At 46.8% G+C, this 18,505-nt stretch overlaps 19 non-coding genes across 19 annotated transcripts; 4 read left to right on the top strand and 15 right to left on the bottom strand.

Annotated features, from left to right (window-relative positions):
• Nucleotides 1-638: 638 nt before the first annotated feature.
• LOC134999793 (U1 spliceosomal RNA) lies at nt 639-801 on the bottom strand. The gene has a single exon (XR_010201865.1). It is a non-coding gene; the product is annotated as a U1 spliceosomal RNA (small nuclear RNA).
• A 674-nt stretch (nt 802-1,475) lies between these two features.
• LOC134999351 (U1 spliceosomal RNA) lies at nt 1,476-1,638 on the bottom strand. The gene has a single exon (XR_010201459.1). It is a non-coding gene; the product is annotated as a U1 spliceosomal RNA (small nuclear RNA).
• A 152-nt stretch (nt 1,639-1,790) lies between these two features.
• Nucleotides 1,791-1,954, bottom strand: LOC134999788 (U1 spliceosomal RNA). The gene has a single exon (XR_010201860.1). It is a non-coding gene; the product is annotated as a U1 spliceosomal RNA (small nuclear RNA).
• A 655-nt stretch (nt 1,955-2,609) lies between these two features.
• On the bottom strand, nt 2,610-2,772 carry LOC134999929 (U1 spliceosomal RNA). The gene has a single exon (XR_010201994.1). It is a non-coding gene; the product is annotated as a U1 spliceosomal RNA (small nuclear RNA).
• Nucleotides 2,773-2,924: 152 nt separating this feature from the next.
• On the bottom strand, nt 2,925-3,088 carry LOC134999840 (U1 spliceosomal RNA). Its single transcript, XR_010201910.1, has one exon. It is a non-coding gene; the product is annotated as a U1 spliceosomal RNA (small nuclear RNA).
• Nucleotides 3,089-3,762: 674 nt separating this feature from the next.
• LOC134999898 (U1 spliceosomal RNA) lies at nt 3,763-3,925 on the bottom strand. The gene has a single exon (XR_010201964.1). It is a non-coding gene; the product is annotated as a U1 spliceosomal RNA (small nuclear RNA).
• A 152-nt stretch (nt 3,926-4,077) lies between these two features.
• On the bottom strand, nt 4,078-4,241 carry LOC134999751 (U1 spliceosomal RNA). Its single transcript, XR_010201825.1, has one exon. It is a non-coding gene; the product is annotated as a U1 spliceosomal RNA (small nuclear RNA).
• Nucleotides 4,242-4,912: 671 nt separating this feature from the next.
• Nucleotides 4,913-5,075, bottom strand: LOC134999959 (U1 spliceosomal RNA). Its single transcript, XR_010202022.1, has one exon. It is a non-coding gene; the product is annotated as a U1 spliceosomal RNA (small nuclear RNA).
• Nucleotides 5,076-5,227: 152 nt separating this feature from the next.
• On the bottom strand, nt 5,228-5,391 carry LOC134999787 (U1 spliceosomal RNA). The gene has a single exon (XR_010201859.1). It is a non-coding gene; the product is annotated as a U1 spliceosomal RNA (small nuclear RNA).
• A 655-nt stretch (nt 5,392-6,046) lies between these two features.
• Nucleotides 6,047-6,209, bottom strand: LOC134999928 (U1 spliceosomal RNA). The gene has a single exon (XR_010201993.1). It is a non-coding gene; the product is annotated as a U1 spliceosomal RNA (small nuclear RNA).
• Nucleotides 6,210-6,361: 152 nt separating this feature from the next.
• On the bottom strand, nt 6,362-6,525 carry LOC134999839 (U1 spliceosomal RNA). The gene has a single exon (XR_010201909.1). It is a non-coding gene; the product is annotated as a U1 spliceosomal RNA (small nuclear RNA).
• Nucleotides 6,526-7,199: 674 nt separating this feature from the next.
• Nucleotides 7,200-7,362, bottom strand: LOC134999897 (U1 spliceosomal RNA). The gene has a single exon (XR_010201963.1). It is a non-coding gene; the product is annotated as a U1 spliceosomal RNA (small nuclear RNA).
• Nucleotides 7,363-7,514: 152 nt separating this feature from the next.
• Nucleotides 7,515-7,678, bottom strand: LOC134999750 (U1 spliceosomal RNA). Its single transcript, XR_010201824.1, has one exon. It is a non-coding gene; the product is annotated as a U1 spliceosomal RNA (small nuclear RNA).
• Nucleotides 7,679-8,349: 671 nt separating this feature from the next.
• Nucleotides 8,350-8,512, bottom strand: LOC134999958 (U1 spliceosomal RNA). Its single transcript, XR_010202021.1, has one exon. It is a non-coding gene; the product is annotated as a U1 spliceosomal RNA (small nuclear RNA).
• Nucleotides 8,513-8,664: 152 nt separating this feature from the next.
• Nucleotides 8,665-8,828, bottom strand: LOC134999686 (U1 spliceosomal RNA). Its single transcript, XR_010201762.1, has one exon. It is a non-coding gene; the product is annotated as a U1 spliceosomal RNA (small nuclear RNA).
• Nucleotides 8,829-16,388: 7,560 nt separating this feature from the next.
• LOC134999655 (U1 spliceosomal RNA) lies at nt 16,389-16,552 on the top strand. Its single transcript, XR_010201733.1, has one exon. It is a non-coding gene; the product is annotated as a U1 spliceosomal RNA (small nuclear RNA).
• Nucleotides 16,553-16,704: 152 nt separating this feature from the next.
• On the top strand, nt 16,705-16,867 carry LOC134999414 (U1 spliceosomal RNA). Its single transcript, XR_010201517.1, has one exon. It is a non-coding gene; the product is annotated as a U1 spliceosomal RNA (small nuclear RNA).
• A 671-nt stretch (nt 16,868-17,538) lies between these two features.
• LOC134999813 (U1 spliceosomal RNA) lies at nt 17,539-17,702 on the top strand. Its single transcript, XR_010201884.1, has one exon. It is a non-coding gene; the product is annotated as a U1 spliceosomal RNA (small nuclear RNA).
• Nucleotides 17,703-17,854: 152 nt separating this feature from the next.
• LOC134999956 (U1 spliceosomal RNA) lies at nt 17,855-18,017 on the top strand. Its single transcript, XR_010202020.1, has one exon. It is a non-coding gene; the product is annotated as a U1 spliceosomal RNA (small nuclear RNA).
• The last annotated feature ends 488 nt before the right edge of the window (nt 18,018-18,505 follow it).

Below are 18,505 nucleotides of genomic sequence, written 5' to 3'. Positions count from 1 at the left end.
TGTCTTGTGCTGCATTGTTGTGCTCAGCATACTACAGTACATTACTAATAGTCCAGTGCTGCATCTTGCTGCTCAGTGTCAGTTCTAGTATCCTCATCAGTGCTCACTATCACTGCTCATTGCATTGTGGTGTTCTGTATACTACAGTAACATAGTAATATAGTAACATATAGTAACATAGTTTTTGAGGTTGAATAGAGGCAAATTGCCCATCGTGTTCAACCTGTTTTAAGTTGTGATGATTCTACATACTTGCTTAATAATGTATTATGACTAGTTAGCTACTACAACTCATGTTACCCCCGGATTAACCATGTTGATATTTTAAGTATTATAAACTTGGATAGCTTTTTCATTCAGAAATGTATCCATTCCTTTTTTAAATCCAATTACAGAGTCCGCCATTACCACCTTCCCTGGCAGGGAATTCCACATCCTGATTGCCCTAACAGTGAAGATCATAGTATCTCACCTGGCAGGTAAGTAGGAGTTGGGCCAGAGCTGTGGAGGATTGCTGCTCGGGCACCCCCTGTGAAGTGAAGGAGATCCAACTGAGGCAGCACAAGGGAACTCTCGAAAGAAGAACAAGGCTAGAGGAAGATCTGAGACAAAGAAATCTGACTTTTACCAGAGCTGACCAGAGGAAAGCACAAACACAGTCCCCCACTACCACAAATAATGCAGTCGAGTTTCCCACATTTTGGAAATCACAGGGGTCAGCATACCCAGAATGCAATGAATGAACCTCACCCTGGGAGAACAATCTTCATGACCATGGTATCGCCTATGCAAAATAAGTATGATTTGGGATAGGGCTGGGGAGGGCCGCTGCTCAGGCACATCTCTGTCAAGTATAGGAGATTCAACTGAGGCAGCACAAGGGAACTCTCATCTGGGGACAACAACTGCAGGGAGAACACATATTTTCAGATGAACATGGGAGGGCAGAAGGCTGCCTAATACTGAAGCACCCCCAAACAACAAACCAAATGCAACAACTAGTACAAGCATTCCTGGGGGAAGTTCTGCAGAAGACGGATTTGCATATGGTGATGTCATCCAAGCAGTGGGCCAAAGTTGGCTGGAACCCTCATCTGCATGTGAAAAGAGAAAAGGGGCGTGCAGGGCATGGCGGCCTTTTGCGGCGCTTGGATGACCCCTAGTTCGCATTAAACACCTCCACCCTCCTTTGGTGTGGGGCTCATGTTGACAATGCCCCAGCCTCTGAAGTATTCAAGCTTATTTCTTACAGCAGCTTGGCACTGTAACAGCTCCAGAGCTGCTCTGTAAGGCAAGTAAAAGGGTGTGGGCCCTGCAGCACTACCTGTAGTTTGCATTGTGCATTGGAAGGCACAAAGTAAGCAGACAGGAGGAGAAGTCAGGATAGTGCACAAGGGTATAAAAGGGAGGGGCTCAAGAAAAAAGAAGTGGAAACAGACAGCAAACTAGGCTGGAGAGAGACCTGAGACAAAGAGATCTGAATTATACGAGAGCTGACCAGGGGAAACACAAATTCTGCAGTCAAGTTTCCCACATTTGGGGAAATCGCAGGGGCAGCACACCCAGAGTACAATGGGTGAGCCTTGCCCTGGGAGAAGCACCTTCATGATCATAGTATCTCACCTGGCAGGTAAGTAGGAGTTGGGCTAGAGCTGGGGAGGGTCGCTGCTCGGGCACCCCCCTGTCAAGTGAAGGAGATCCAACTGAGGCAGCACAAGGGAACTCTCGAAAGAAGAACAAGGCTAGAGGAAGATCTGAGACAAAGAAATCTGACTTTTACCAGAGCTGACCAGAGGAAAACACAAACACAGTCCCCCACTACAACAAATAATGCAGTCGAGTTTCCCACATTTGGGGAAATCACAGGGGTCAGCATACCCAGAATGCAATGAATGAACCTCACCCTGGGAGAACAATCTTCATGACCATGGTATCGCCTATGCAAAATAAGTATGATTTGGGATAGGGCTGGGGAGGGCCGTTGCTCAGGCACATCTCTGTCAAGTAATGGAGATTCAACTGAGGCAGCACAAGGGAACTCTCATCTGGGGACAACAACTGCAGGGAGAACACATATTTTCAGATGAACATGGGAGGGCAGAAGGCTGCCTAATACTGAAGCACCCCCAAACAACAAACCAAATGCAACAACTAGTGCAAGCATTCCGGGGGGAAGGCCTGCAGCAGATGGATTTGCATATGGTGATGTCATCCAAGCAGTGGGTCAAAGTTGGCTTCAACCCTCATCTGCATATGAAAAGAGAAAAGGGGCGTGCAGGGCATGGCGGCCTTTTGCGGCGCTTGGATGACCCCTAGTTCGCATTAAACACCTCCACCCTCCTTTGGTGTGGGGCTCATGTTGACAATGCCCTAGCCCCTGAAGCATTCAAGCTGATTTCTTACAGCAGCTTGGCACTGTAACAGCTCCAGAGCTGCTCTGTAAGGCAAGTAAAAGGGTGTGTAGTTTGCATTGTGCATTGGAAGGCACAAAGTAAGCAGACAGGAGGAGAAGTCAGGATAGTGCACAAGGGTATAAAAGGGAGGGGCTTAAGAAAAAAGAAGTGGAAACAGACAGCAAACTAGGCTGGAGAGAGACCTGAGACAAAGAGATCTGAATTATACGAGAGCCGACCAGGGGAAACACAAATTATGCAGTCAAGTTTCCCACATTTGGGGAAATCGCAGGGGCAGCACACCCAGAGTGCAATGGGTGAGCCTTGCCCTGGGAGAAGCACCTTCATGATCATAGTATCTCACCTGGCAGGTAAGTAGGAGTTGGGCTTGAGCTGGGGAGGGTCGCTGCTCGGGCACCCCCCTGTCAAGTGAAGGAGATCCAACTGAGGCAGCACAAGGGAACTCTCGAAAGAAGAACAAGGCTAGAGGAAGATCTGAGACAAAGAAATCTGACTTTTACCAGAGCTGACCAGAGGAAAACACAAACACAGTCCCCCACTACCACAAATAATGCAGTCGAGTTACCCACATTTGGGGAAATCACAGGAGTCAGCATACCCAGAATGCAATGAATGAACCTCACCCTGGGAAAATAATCTTCATGACCATGGTATCTCCTATGCAAAATAAGTATGATTTGGAATAGGGCTGGGGAGGGCCGCTGCTCAGGCACATCTCTGTCAAGTAAAGGAGATTCAACTGAGGCAGCACAAGGGAACTCTCATCTGGGGACAACAACTGCAGGGAGAACACATATTTTCAGATGAACATGGGAGGGCAGAAGGCTGCCTAATACTGAAGCACCCCCAAACAACAAACCAAATGCAACAACTAGTGCAAGCATTCCTGGGGGAAGGCCTGCCGCAGATGGATTTGCATATGGTGATGTCATCCAAGCAGTGGGTCAAAGTTGGCTTCAACCCTCATCTGCATATGAAAAGAGAAAAGGGGCGTGCAGGGCATGGCGGCCTTTTGCGGCGCTTGGATGACCCTTAGTTTGCATTAAACACCCCCACCCTCCTTCGGTGTGGGTCTCATGTTGGCCATGCCCCAGCCCCTGAAGCATTCAAGCTGATTTCTTGCGGCAGCTTGGCACTGTAACAGCTCCAGAGCTGCTCTGTAAGGCAAGTAAAAGGTTGTGGGCCCTGCAGCACTACCTGTAGTTTGCATTGTGCATTGGAAGGCACAAAGTAAGCAGACAGGAGGAGAAGTCAGGATAGTGCACAAGGGTATAAAAGGGAGGGGCTCAAGAAAAAAGAAGTGGAAACAGACAGCAAACTAGGCTGGAGAGAGACCTGAGACAAAGAGATCTGAATTACACGAGAGCCGACCAGGGGAAACACAAATTCTGCAGTCAAGTTTCCCACATTTGGGGAAATCGCAGGGGCAGCACACCCAGAGTGCAATGGGTGAGCCTTGCCCTGGGAGAAGCACCTTCATGATCATAGTATCTCACCTGGCAGGTAAGTAGGAGTTGGGCTAGAGCTTGGGAGGGTCGCTGCTCGGGCACCCCCCTGTCAAGTGAAGGAGATCCAACTGAGGCAGCACAAGGGAACTCTCGAAAGAAGAACAAGGCTAGAGGAAGATCTGAGACAAAGAAATGTGACTTTTACCAGAGCTGACCAGAGGAAAACACAAACACAGTCCCCCACTACAACAAATAATGCAGTCGAGTTTCCCACATTTGGGGAAATCACAGGGGTCAGCATACCCAGAATGCAATGAATGAACCTCACCCTTGGAGAACAATCTTCATGACCATGGTATCTCCTATGCAAAATAAGTATGATTTGGGATAGGGCTGGGGAGGGCCGCTGCTCAGGCACATCTCTGTCAAGTAAAGGAGATTCAACTGAGGCAGCACAAGGGAACTCTCATCTGGGGACAACAACTGCAGGGAGAACACATATTTTCAGATGAACATGGGAGGGCAGAAGGCTGCCTAATACTGAAGCACCCCCAAACAACAAACCAAATGCAACAACTAGTGCAAGCATTCCTGGGGGAAGGCCTGCAGCAGATGGATTTGCATATGGTGATGTCATCCAAGCAGTGGGTCAAAGTTGGCTTCAACCCTCGTCTGCATATGAAAAGAGAAAAGGGGCGTGCAGGGCATGGCGGCCTTTTGCGGCGCTTGGATGACCCCTAGTTCGCATTAAACACCTCCACCCTCCTTCGGTGTGGGGCTCATGTTGGCTATGCCCCAGCCCCTGAAGCATACAAGCTGATTTCTTGCAGCAGCTGGGCACTGTAACAGCTCTAGAGCTGCTCTGTACGGCAAGTAAAAGGGTGTGGGCCCTGCAGCACTACCTGTAGTTTGCATTGTGCTTTGGAAGGCACAAAGTAAGCAGACGGGAGAAGTAAGGATAGTGCGCAAGGGCATAGAAGGGAGCGGCTCAAGAAAAGAGAAGTGGAAACAGACAGCAAACTAGGCTGGAGAGAGACCTGAGACAAAGAGATCTGAATTATACGAGAGCCGACCAGGGGAAACACAAATTATGCAGTCAAGTTTCCCACATTTGGGGAAATCGCAGGAGCAGCACACCCAGAGTGCAATGGGTGAGCCTTGCCCTGGGAGAAGCACCTTCATGATCATAGTATCTCACCTGGCAGGTAAGTAGGAGTTGGGCTTGAGCTGGGGAGGGTCGCTGCTCGGGCACCCCCCTGTCAAGTGAAGGAGATCCAACTGAGGCAGCACAAGGGAACTCTCGAAAGAAGAACAAGGCTAGAGGAAGATCTGAGACAAAGAAATCTGACTTTTACCAGAGCTGACCAGAGGAAAACACAAACACAGTCCCCCACTACAACAAATAATGCAGTCGAGTTTCCCACATTTGGGGAAATCACAGGGGTCAGCATACCCAGAATGCAATGAATGAACCTCACCCTGGGAGAACAATCTTCATGACCATGGTATCGCCTATGCAAAATAAGTATGATTTGGGATAGGGCTGGGGAGGGCCGTTGCTCAGGCACATCTCTGTCAAGTAATGGAGATTCAACTGAGGCAGCACAAGGGAACTCTCATCTGGGGACAACAACTGCAGGGAGAACACATATTTTCAGATGAACATGGGAGGGCAGAAGGCTGCCTAATACTGAAGCACCCCCAAACAACAAACCAAATGCAACAACTAGTGCAAGCATTCCGGGGGGAAGGCCTGCAGCAGATGGATTTGCATATGGTGATGTCATCCAAGCAGTGGGTCAAAGTTGGCTTCAACCCTCATCTGCATATGAAAAGAGAAAAGGGGCGTGCAGGGCATGGCGGCCTTTTGCGGCGCTTGGATGACCCCTAGTTCGCATTAAACACCTCCACCCTCCTTTGGTGTGGGGCTCATGTTGACAATGCCCTAGCCCCTGAAGCATTCAAGCTGATTTCTTACAGCAGCTTGGCACTGTAACAGCTCCAGAGCTGCTCTGTAAGGCAAGTAAAAGGGTGTGTAGTTTGCATTGTGCATTGGAAGGCACAAAGTAAGCAGACAGGAGGAGAAGTCAGGATAGTGCACAAGGGTATAAAAGGGAGGGGCTTAAGAAAAAAGAAGTGGAAACAGACAGCAAACTAGGCTGGAGAGAGACCTGAGACAAAGAGATCTGAATTATACGAGAGCCGACCAGGGGAAACACAAATTATGCAGTCAAGTTTCCCACATTTGGGGAAATCGCAGGGGCAGCACACCCAGAGTGCAATGGGTGAGCCTTGCCCTGGGAGAAGCACCTTCATGATCATAGTATCTCACCTGGCAGGTAAGTAGGAGTTGGGCTTGAGCTGGGGAGGGTCGCTGCTCGGGCACCCCCCTGTCAAGTGAAGGAGATCCAACTGAGGCAGCACAAGGGAACTCTCGAAAGAAGAACAAGGCTAGAGGAAGATCTGAGACAAAGAAATCTGACTTTTACCAGAGCTGACCAGAGGAAAACACAAACACAGTCCCCCACTACCACAAATAATGCAGTCGAGTTACCCACATTTGGGGAAATCACAGGAGTCAGCATACCCAGAATGCAATGAATGAACCTCACCCTGGGAAAATAATCTTCATGACCATGGTATCTCCTATGCAAAATAAGTATGATTTGGAATAGGGCTGGGGAGGGCCGCTGCTCAGGCACATCTCTGTCAAGTAAAGGAGATTCAACTGAGGCAGCACAAGGGAACTCTCATCTGGGGACAACAACTGCAGGGAGAACACATATTTTCAGATGAACATGGGAGGGCAGAAGGCTGCCTAATACTGAAGCACCCCCAAACAACAAACCAAATGCAACAACTAGTGCAAGCATTCCTGGGGGAAGGCCTGCCGCAGATGGATTTGCATATGGTGATGTCATCCAAGCAGTGGGTCAAAGTTGGCTTCAACCCTCATCTGCATATGAAAAGAGAAAAGGGGCGTGCAGGGCATGGCGGCCTTTTGCGGCGCTTGGATGACCCTTAGTTTGCATTAAACACCCCCACCCTCCTTCGGTGTGGGTCTCATGTTGGCCATGCCCCAGCCCCTGAAGCATTCAAGCTGATTTCTTGCGGCAGCTTGGCACTGTAACAGCTCCAGAGCTGCTCTGTAAGGCAAGTAAAAGGTTGTGGGCCCTGCAGCACTACCTGTAGTTTGCATTGTGCATTGGAAGGCACAAAGTAAGCAGACAGGAGGAGAAGTCAGGATAGTGCACAAGGGTATAAAAGGGAGGGGCTCAAGAAAAAAGAAGTGGAAACAGACAGCAAACTAGGCTGGAGAGAGACCTGAGACAAAGAGATCTGAATTACACGAGAGCCGACCAGGGGAAACACAAATTCTGCAGTCAAGTTTCCCACATTTGGGGAAATCGCAGGGGCAGCACACCCAGAGTGCAATGGGTGAGCCTTGCCCTGGGAGAAGCACCTTCATGATCATAGTATCTCACCTGGCAGGTAAGTAGGAGTTGGGCTAGAGCTTGGGAGGGTCGCTGCTCGGGCACCCCCCTGTCAAGTGAAGGAGATCCAACTGAGGCAGCACAAGGGAACTCTCGAAAGAAGAACAAGGCTAGAGGAAGATCTGAGACAAAGAAATGTGACTTTTACCAGAGCTGACCAGAGGAAAACACAAACACAGTCCCCCACTACAACAAATAATGCAGTCGAGTTTCCCACATTTGGGGAAATCACAGGGGTCAGCATACCCAGAATGCAATGAATGAACCTCACCCTTGGAGAACAATCTTCATGACCATGGTATCTCCTATGCAAAATAAGTATGATTTGGGATAGGGCTGGGGAGGGCCGCTGCTCAGGCACATCTCTGTCAAGTAAAGGAGATTCAACTGAGGCAGCACAAGGGAACTCTCATCTGGGGACAACAACTGCAGGGAGAACACATATTTTCAGATGAACATGGGAGGGCAGAAGGCTGCCTAATACTGAAGCACCCCCAAACAACAAACCAAATGCAACAACTAGTGCAAGCATTCCTGGGGGAAGGCCTGCAGCAGATGGATTTGCATATGGTGATGTCATCCAAGCAGTGGGTCAAAGTTGGCTTCAACCCTCGTCTGCATATGAAAAGAGAAAAGGGGCGTGCAGGGCATGGCGGCCTTTTGCGGCGCTTGGATGACCCCTAGTTCGCATTAAACACCTCCACCCTCCTTCGGTGTGGGGCTCATGTTGGCTATGCCCCAGCCCCTGAAGCATACAAGCTGATTTCTTGCAGCAGCTGGGCACTGTAACAGCTCTAGAGCTGCTCTGTACGGCAAGTAAAAGGGTGTGGGCCCTGCAGCACTACCTGTAGTTTGCATTGTGCTTTGGAAGGCACAAAGTAAGCAGACGGGAGAAGTAAGGATAGTGCGCAAGGGCATAGAAGGGAGCGGCTCAAGAAAAGAGAAGTGGAAACAGACAGCAAACTAGGCTGGAGAGAGACCTGAGACAAAGAGATCTGAATTATACGAGAGCCGACCAGGGGAAACACAAATTATGCAGTCAAGTTTCCCACATTTGGGGAAATCGCAGGAGCAGCACACCCAGAGTGCAATGGGTGAGCCTTGCCCTGGGAGAAGCACCTTCATGATCATAGTATCTCACCTGGCAGGTAAGTAGGAGTTGGGCTAGAGCTGGGGAGGGTCGCTGCTCGGGTACCCCCCTGTCAAGTGAAGGAGATCCAACTGAGGCAGCACAAGGGAATTCTCGAAAGAAGAACAAGGCTAGAGGAAGATCTGAGACAAATAAATCTGACTTTTACCAGAGCTGACCAGAGGAAAGCACAAACACAGTCCTCCACTACCACAAATAATGCAGTCGAGTTTCCCACATTTGGGGAAATCACAGGGGTCAGCATACCCAGAATGCAATGAATGAACCTCACCCTGGGAGAACAATCTTCATGACCATGGTATCTCCTATGCAAAATAAGTATGATTTGGGATAGGGCTGGGGAGGGCCGCTGCTCAGGCACATCTCTGTCAAGTAAAGGAGAGATGGTCTGCCAGATTACATAATGCATACCAGAGCCATAACTAGACTTTTTGGTGCCCTGTGACAGATAATTATATGCCCCCCCCTCCCCATTTTTGCAATATGGACAAAAGGTGCATGCCTTCTGGGGAAGGGGCATAACAAGATTGGTCTCAGAGAAAGCACATGAGATATGAAGATATATCTAGTATACTTGGCACTCAATGGTTTGTGGTATTGCCGGGGTGCACTCCTTAAATGCATATACAGTCACACATGGCATGTTTGTGCAAATGGCATATAAGCAGTCAGCACTAACTGGTGACATGCCATTTGTACAAGTAAGCCATGTGTGACTAATATATAAACATGCTTTATTAAATAACACCTCAAACTATCATACCCAGGATTCAAACCTATAACCTGTTGAATTCTAATCAAACACCCTACCCATTGAGCTACTTGATCCTGCATCTATTCTAACCTCCAAAAACAGATTCAGTTGCATCTTCCAGCGTGTTTTGTTTGCGCCTTTGCAAATGTCTTACATCGACAAACTTATTTAGTACTATTTTGCAAATAGGGTTAGATTGTCGCAACATTGTGTTCCCTAATTGCTTGATTTTTTAAATGCAACAATTGATAAAGACACCTGATAATTGCTCTGTGGAGTCTTATTTTGTGTTTTGTGTTTAGTCTTTAGATCTGAATTTGAATGTACTTGTGAACTAACTTAATTTCCTACTTCTAAATTCATTCCTAAATTCACTACTTACATGAATCCTGTAGTTGGGCATTTTGGGACTTCGATTGTGGGCATTGTTTTGTGTCCAGACCAGCAGCAGGTGGTGTGCATTTGCTGGAAAGGCATCGAAGACCTCCGATATGCTGCATCTCCTGATGTGTGTCTCCCTCAAGTGGCTGTCAGCAAATGCCTGCTAGACATGCATCATAGAACAGGCATGCTAAAACATGGGTCTTCAACCTGCGACCCTCCAGCTGCTGTGGAACTACACATCCCAGCATGCCCTGCCTCAGTTTTAGCATACCTTAATAGCAAAACTGTGGCAGGGCATGCTGGGATGTGTAGTTTCACAGCAGCTGGAGGGCCACAGGATGAAGACCCATGTGCTAGAGCCAAGCCAGCTAGAGCTGGGTGGTTGGGTGGGTGGTGTGTCGGAGGTGGAGCACATGCAAATGATTGTGTATCATCCAGCTAGTGAGAGAGAAAACTCATGCAGGAGTGTGCCTGCTTGTCAGTGGGTTATGCACCTTGCCAGACGTTAAATCTACATAGAGCAGCTGGAGGGGACAAGAGCAGGTTTGCAAAATATAGATAGAAGAGCATATATGCTGGCGCATTCTCCATGATTGTGTCAGCTTATGTTTTGGTGCACTGCACTTTCCTCCACTAAGTTTTAGCCATTTTTGTTAAGCTCAAGTGTAGTTGCTTCTCGGCCTTTTGGCTGTGATCTTGTATCGTGGTTGAAGGGTCTGCTGGAGGGAGGGATTGTTTTCTTCATTGGCGAAAGACCAAAGATATTCCAGGATGGAAGGCTTGGGAACACTATCTGTTTTTCAGTTGTGGAAGAGCACAGAGGTCGGATTGGACTACATTCTATAGTAAAGGATATCTTTCTATTTATTGACCCTCCCCTTATATGTGTCTGTGTTACAATAAAGCTTCGGTTTTGTGAATCCCTCACCCTCTTACACTCCACACCCATAGCCTTATTAACTGTTGTATTATTGTATAGTTTAAATGTATAGTGCAGTTCATGATTTATAGTGTAGGCTGGCCTGTGCTGTAGTTCTTGAACTGTACTATACCGTCAGCATTTGTATTGTGTTTTGGCTGTGCTGCAACACTGTATTTATGTGTGTAATGTTTATGTATGTTTTTTTTTATGCCAATAAAGACTGCTTTTTCAAGCCAATATCTGAAAACAATCAATGTTTATCTTTGATGGCAATAAAAGTGGTATGATATTTGATGCTTTTGAAATCCAATATCTGATATGTCCCCTATCTGGGAACCATATATTAAATGGCTTTTCAGAAAAGGGAGATGGGAGAAGAGCTTTCAGTACTTGTAGGACCGATGCACATAAAGAAGCAAAAAAACATACATAAACATTACACACATAAGTACCGCGTTGCGGCACAGCCAAAACACAATAGAAATGCTGACGGTATAGTACAGTTCAAGAACTACAGCACAGGCCAGCCTACACTATAAATCATGAACTGCACTATACATTTAAACTGTACAATAATACAACAGTTAATAAGGCTATGGGTGTGGAGTGTAAGAGGGTGAGGGAATCACAAGCCCGAAGCTTTATTGAAAGACTGACACATATAAGGGGAGGATTAATAAATAGAAAGACATCCTTTACTACAGAATGTAGTCCAATCCGGTCTTTCAACTCTTCCACAATTGAAAAACGGATAGTGTTCCCAAGCCTTCCATCCTGGAATATCTTTGGTCTTTCGCCAATGAAGAAAGCAATCCCTCCCTCCAGCAGACCCTTCAACCACAATACAAGATCACAGCCAAAAGGCCGAGAAGCAACTACACTTGAGCTTAACAAAAATGGCTAAAACTTAGTGGAGGAAAGTGCAGTGCACCAAAACATAAGCTGACACAATCATGGAGAATGCGCCAGCATATATGCTCTTCTATCTATGTTTTGCAAACCTGCTCTTGTCCCCTCCAGCTGCTCTATGTAGATTTAACGTCTGGCAAGGTGCATAACCCACTGACAAGCAGGCACACTCCTGCATGAGTTTTCTCTCTCACTAGCTGGATGATACACAATCATTTGCATGTGCTCCACCTCCGACACACCACCCACCCAACCACCCAGTCACCAGAGCCACCCACAAACCAACTGGCTCCGTGATTTAATTTGCACAGTGTAGTCATCCAGGCAGCATGTCCTTCTCAATGGAAGGATCTCTGGTTCCATGGAATCTTCCGCATTGGAATGCTGCGGAACAAAAAGGATTTAAATATTCAGCTTGCTAGCATTCAATGTACCTGTGGCTTGGCTCTAGCACATGGGTCTTCATCCTGTGGCCCTCCAGCTGCTGTGAAACTACACATCCCAGCATGCCCAGCCACAGTTTTGCTATTAAGGTATGCTAAAACTGAGGCAGGGCATGCTGGGATGTGTAGTTCCACAGCAGCTGGAGGGTCGCAGGTTGAAGACCCATGTTTTAGCATGCCTGTTCTATGATGCATGTTCCGTGATGTCACAATCAGCTTGGAATGGGGTGTCTAGCAGGCATTTGCTGACAGCCACTTGAGGGAGACACACATCAGGAGATGCAGCATATCGGAGGTCTTCGATGCCTTTCCAGCAAATGCACACCACCTGCTGCTGGTCTGGACACAAAACAATGCCCACAATCGAAGTCCCAAAATGCCCAACTACAGGATTCATGTAAGTAGTGAATTTAGGAATGAATTTAGAAGTAGGAAATTAAGTTAGTTCACAAGTACATTCAAATTCAGATCTAAAGTCTAGGTAGGCCTCACGTCCTGGCATCCGCCAGCATTTAAAAATGCCTTGATTAGAGGTACGGAATTAAATGTAGATAAGAAGTAGACACAAAATAAGACTCCGCAGAGCAGTTATCAGGTGTTTTTATCAATTGTTGCATTTAAAAAATCAAGCAATTAGGGAACACAATGTTGCAACAATGTAACCCTATTTGCAAAATAGTACTAAATAAGTTTGTCGATGTAAGACATTTGCAAAGGCGCATCCAAAACACGCTGGAAAATGCAACTGAATCTGTTTTTGGAGGCTAGAATAGGAAATGTGCATCGGTCCTACAAGTACTGAAAGCTCTTCTCCCATCTCCCTTTTCTGAAAAGCCATTTAATATATGGTTCCCAGATAGGGGACATATCAGATATTGCCTTTCAAATGCAGCAAATATCATACCACTTCTATTGCCATCAAAGATAAACATTGATTGTTTTCAGATATTGGATTGAAAAAGCAGTCTTTATTGACATAAAGAAGCAAAAAAAACATACATAAACATTACACACATAAGTACTGTGTTGCAGCACAGCCAAAACACAATACAAATGCTGTCGGTATAGTACAGTTCAAGAACTACAGCACAGGCCAGCCTACACTATAAATCATGAACTGCACTATACATTTAAACAATACAATAGTTAATAAGGCTATGGGTGTGGAGTGTAAGAGGGTGACGGAATCACAAGCCCAAAGCTTTATTGAAAGACAGACACATATAAAGGGAGGATTAATAAATACAAAAATACCCTTTACTATAGAATGTAGTCCAATCCGGTCTTTCAACTCTTCCACAACTGAAAAACAGATAGTGTTCCCAAGCCTTCCATCCTGGAATATCTTCAGTCTCTCGCCAATGAAGAAAACAATCCCTCCAGCAGACTCTTCAACCACGATACAATATCACAGCCAAAAGAGCGAGAAGCAACTACACTTGCGTTTAAACAAAATGGCTAAAACTTAGTGGAGGAAAGTGCAGTGCACCAAAACATAAGCTGACACAATCATGGAGAATGCGCCAGCATATATGCTCTTCTGTCTATATTTTCCAAACCTGCTCTTGTCCCCTCCAGTTGCTCCATGTAGATTTGACGTCTGGCAAGGTGCATAACTCACTGACAAGCAGGCACACTCCTGCATTAGTTTTCTCTCTCACTAGCTGGATGATACACATTCATTTGCATGTGCTCCACCTCCGACATACCGCCCACCCAACCACCCAGTCACCAGAGCCACCCACAAGCCAACTAGCTCCGTGATTTAATTTGCACAGTGCAGTCATCCAGGCAGCATGTCCTTCTCAATGGAATAATCTCTGGTTCCATGGAATCTTCCGCATTGGAATGCTGCGGAACAAAAAGGATTTAAACATTCAGCTTGCTAGCATTCAATGTACCTGCGGTTTGGTTCTAGCACATGGGTCTTCATCCTGTGGCCCTCCAGCTGCTGTGAAACTACACATCCCAGCATGCCCTGCCACAGTTTTGCTATTAAGGTATGCTAAAACTGAGGCAGGGCATGCTGGGATATGTAGTTCCACAGCAGCTGGAGGGTCGCAGGTTGAAGACCCATGTTCTAGCATGCCTGTTCTATGATGCATGTTCCGTGATGTCACAATCAGCTTGGAATGGGGTGTCTAGCATGCATTTGCTGACAGCCACTTGAGGCAGACACACATCAGGAGATGCAGCATATCGGAGGTCTTCGATGCCTTTCCAGCAAATGCACACCACCAGCTGCTGGTCTGGACACAAAACAATGCCCACAATTGAAGGCTCAAAATGCCCAACTACAGGATTAATGTAAGTAGTGAATTTAGGAATGAATTTAGAAGTAGGAAATTAAGTTAGTTCACAAGTACATTCAAATTCAGATCTAAAGACTAGGTAGGCCTCACGTCCTGGCAGCGCCCAGCATTTAAAAATGCCTTGATTAGAGGTAGGGAATTAAATGTAGATAAGAAGTAGACACAAAATAAGACTCCACAGAGCAATTATCAGGTGTCTTTATCAATTTTTGCATTTAAAAATTCAAGCAATTAGGGAACACAATGTTGCGACAATGTAACCCTATTTGCAAAATAGTACTAAATAAGTTTGTCGATGTAAGACATTTGCAAAGGCGCAAACAATACACGCTGGAAAATGCAACTGAATCTGTTTTTGGAGGTTAGAATAAATGCAGGATCAAGTAGCTCAATGGGCAGGGTGTTTGATTAGAATTCAACAGGTTATAGGTTTGAATCCTGGGTATGATAGTTTGAGGTGTATGTTTGTATATATTAGTCACACATGGCTTACTTGTACAAATGGCATGTCACCAGTTAGTGCTGACTGCTGATATGCCATTTACACAAACATGCCATGTGTGACTGTATATGCATTTAAGGAGGGCACCCCGGCAATACCACAAACCATTGAGTGTCAAGTATACTAGATATATCTTCATATCTCATGTGCTTTCTCTGAGACCAATCTTGTTATGCCCCTTCCCCACAAGGCATGCACCTTTTGTCCATATTGAAAAAATGGGGGGGGAGGGAGGGAGGGAGGGAGGGGGGGGGGGGGGGCATATAATTCTCTGTCACAGGGATCCAAAAAGTCTAGTTATGGCTCTGGTATGCATTATGTAATCTGGCAGACCATCTCTCCAACACTGGCTGGTTGGAATAGAAATCCGGTTATCTATGTGAGCAAATGACCATCAACGATTTACTCTCAAACACTAAAAAATGGACAAAAATGGTCCCCTAAACAAATTGGTTAAATTTTGGGTTTAACCAATTTGTGTAATGACCATTTTTGACCACTTTTCTAGTGTTTGGGAGCAAATGGCTAATTGACATTTGCTCCAATACATTACCAGATTTTCATTCCATCCATCCAGACTGGATAGATAGCCTGACAGATAATTGTGTAGTGTACGCCCAGGATAACTGTCAGTCATGCTTTATTTTATGACGGCACATAAATGGGTGGGCAGATCCAGGGCAAGCACTGCCCACTCATGCATAGTTGTCAACTGATGTGAAGTTCCAGGGGGCAATCTCAGTTATAAAGAGAAGTATCTGGAAATTGTCCCTAGTTAAAAAAAAAAATTTGATCACCTCCATTTATTTAGTATGATATCCCAGGTGATAGGATGCCAGCAGTCAGAACAACATACTTTATTAAATAACACATCTCAAACTACCATACCCAGGATTCAAACCTATAACCTGTTGAATTCTAATCAAACACCCTACCTATTGAGCTATTTGATCCTGCATAAAAATTGTGAACATTATATGAAGCTATTGGTACTTTGCAAAAAAAAAAAGAATCAGCATTACAACGCAGCAGATCCATGCAGTTTGCAGCCACACACTACATGTATCTGCTCAGCCACAATGCTGATTATTTCTTCACAAAGTGCAAGGTGAGCTCCAAACAGAATTCTCTAGCTTAGAATTATACCTTTCTTTGCCAAACCTAGAAGTCGGGCCCCCCACCCTGGGATCCCCCAGAGGGAGGCCTGCACCGTCATGCGGCAGGCTTGTCCGTTTTGGAAGCAGGCTGATGGGCAGCCCAGGATTGCTTCAGTCTGGGCTTGGCAGGTCTGGAAACATGAGCTTGCTTTGGGTATGCCTGACCTTGGGTACGCTTTACCTGGAAGATGAAAGGGCCAAGAAAAGTACTTTTAGCCTTCTGCGTGGTAGGAGTCATACTAGGTAGGCAAGCTGTTTTAGCAGTAGCCAGATCAGCTACAATCTTATTGAGGTCTTCTCCAAAAGGAGATTCAACTGAGGCAGCACAAGGGAACTCTCATCTGGGGACAACAACTGCAGGGAGAACACATATTTTCAGATGAACATGGTAGGGCAGAAGGCTGCCTAATACTGAAGCACCCCCAAACAACAAATCAAATGCAACTTACTTGACAGAGATGTGCCTGAGCAACGGCCCTCCCCAGCCCTATCCCAAATCATACTTATTTTGCATAGGAGATACCATGGTCATGAAGATTGTTCTCCCAGGGTTAGGTTCATTCATTGCATTCTGGGTATGCTGACCCCTGTGATTTCCCCAAATGTGGGAAACTCGACTGCATTATTTGTGGTAGTGGGGGACTGTGTTTGTGCTTTCCTCTGGTCAGCTCTGGTAAAAGTCATATTTCTTTGTCTCAGATCTTCCTCTAGCCTTGTTCTTCTTTCGAGAGTTCCCTTGTGCTGCCTCAGTTGGATCTCCTTCACTTGACAGGGGGGTGCCCGAGCAGCGACCCTCCCAAGCTCTAGCCCAACTCCTACTTACCAGCCAGGTGAGATACTATGATCATGAAGTTGCTTCTCCCAGGGCAAGGCTCACCCATTGCACTCTGGGTGTGCTGCCCCTGCGATTTCCCCAAATGTGGGAAACTTGACTGCATAATTTGAGTGTTCCCTGGTCGGCTCTCATGTAATTCAGATCTCTTTGTCTCAGGTCTCTCTCCAGCCTAGTTTGCTGTCTGTTTCCACTTCTCTTTTCTTGAGCCGCTCCCTTCTATGCCCTTGCGCACTATCCTTACTTCTCCCGTCTGCTTACTTTGTGCCTTCCAATGCACAATGCAAACTACAGGTAGTGCTGCAGGGCCCACACCCTTTTACTTGCCGTACAGAGCAGCTCTGGAGCTGTTACAGAGCCCAGCTACTGCAAGAAATCAGCTTGAATGCTTCAGGGGCTGAGGCATAGCCAACATGAGCCCCACACCGAAGGAGGGTGGAGGTGTTTAATGCGAACTAGGGGTCATCCAAGCGCCGCAAAAGGCCGCCATGCCCTGCACGCCCCTTTTCTCTTTTCACATGCAGACGAGGGTTGAAGCCAACTTTGACCCACTGCTTGGATGACATCACCATATGCAAATCCATCTGCTGCAGGCCTTCCCCCAGGAATGCTTGCACTAGTTGTTGCATTTGGTTTGTTGTTTGGGGGTGCTTCAGTTTTAGGCAGCCTTCTGCCCTCCCATGTTCATCTGAAAATATGTGTTCTCCCTGCAGTTGTTGTCCCCAGATGAGAGTTCCCTTGTGCTGCCTCAGTTGAATCTCCTTTACTTGACAGAGATGTGCCTGAGCAGCGGCCCTCCCCAGCCCTATCCCAAATCATACTTATTTTACATAGGCGATACCATGGTCATGAAGATTGTTTTCCCAGGGTGAGGTTCATTCATTGCATTCTGGGTATGCTGACCCCTGTGATTTCCCCAAATGTGGGAAACTCGACTGCATTATTTGTGGTAGTGGGGGACTGTGTTTGTGCTTTCCTCTGGTCAGCTCTGGTAAAAGTCAGATTTCTTTGTCTCAGATCTTCCTCTAGCCTTGTTCTTCTTTCGAGAGTTCCCTTGTGCTGCCTCAGTTGGATCTCCTTCACTTGACAGGGGGGTACCCGAGCAGCGACCCTCCCAAGCTCTAGCCCAAATCCTACTTACCTGCCAGGTGAGATACTATGATCATGAAGGTGCTTCTCCCAGGGCAAGGCTCACCCATTGCACTCTGGGTGTGCTGCTCCTGCGATTTCCCCAAATGTGGGAAACTTGACTGCATAATTTGTGTTTCCCCTGGTCGGCTCTCGTATAATTCAGATCTCTTTGTCTCAGGTCTCTCTCCAGCCTAGTTTGCTGTCTGTTTCCACTTCTCTTTTCTTGAGCTGCTCCCTTCTATGCCCTTGCGCACTATCCTGACTTCTCCCGTCTGCTTACTTTGTGCCTTCCAAACTACAGGTAGTGCTGCAGGGCCCACACCCTTTTACTTGCCGTACAGAGCAGCTCTGGAGCTGTTACAGTGCCCAGCTGCTGCAAGAAATCAGCTTGTATGCTTCAGGGGCTGTGGCATAGCCAACATGAGCCCCACACCGAAGGAGGGTGGAGGTGTTTAATGCGAACTAGGGGTCATCCAAGCGCCGCAAAAGGCCGCCATGCCCTGCACGCCCCTTTTCTCTTTTCATATGCAGACGAGGGTTGAAGCCAACTTTGACCCACTGCTTGGATGACATCACCATATGCAAATCCATCTGCTGCAGGCCTTCCCCCAGGAATGCTTGCACTAGTTGTTGCATTTGGTTTGTTGTTTGGG

The sequence above is a fragment of the Pseudophryne corroboree genome, unplaced genomic scaffold, assembly GCF_028390025.1.
Source record: "Pseudophryne corroboree isolate aPseCor3 unplaced genomic scaffold, aPseCor3.hap2 scaffold_150, whole genome shotgun sequence".
Lineage (NCBI taxonomy): Eukaryota > Metazoa > Chordata > Amphibia > Anura > Myobatrachidae > Pseudophryne > Pseudophryne corroboree.
The sequence above is the reverse complement of the archived record's forward strand: the minus strand, read 5'-3'. Positions and strand labels throughout refer to the sequence as shown.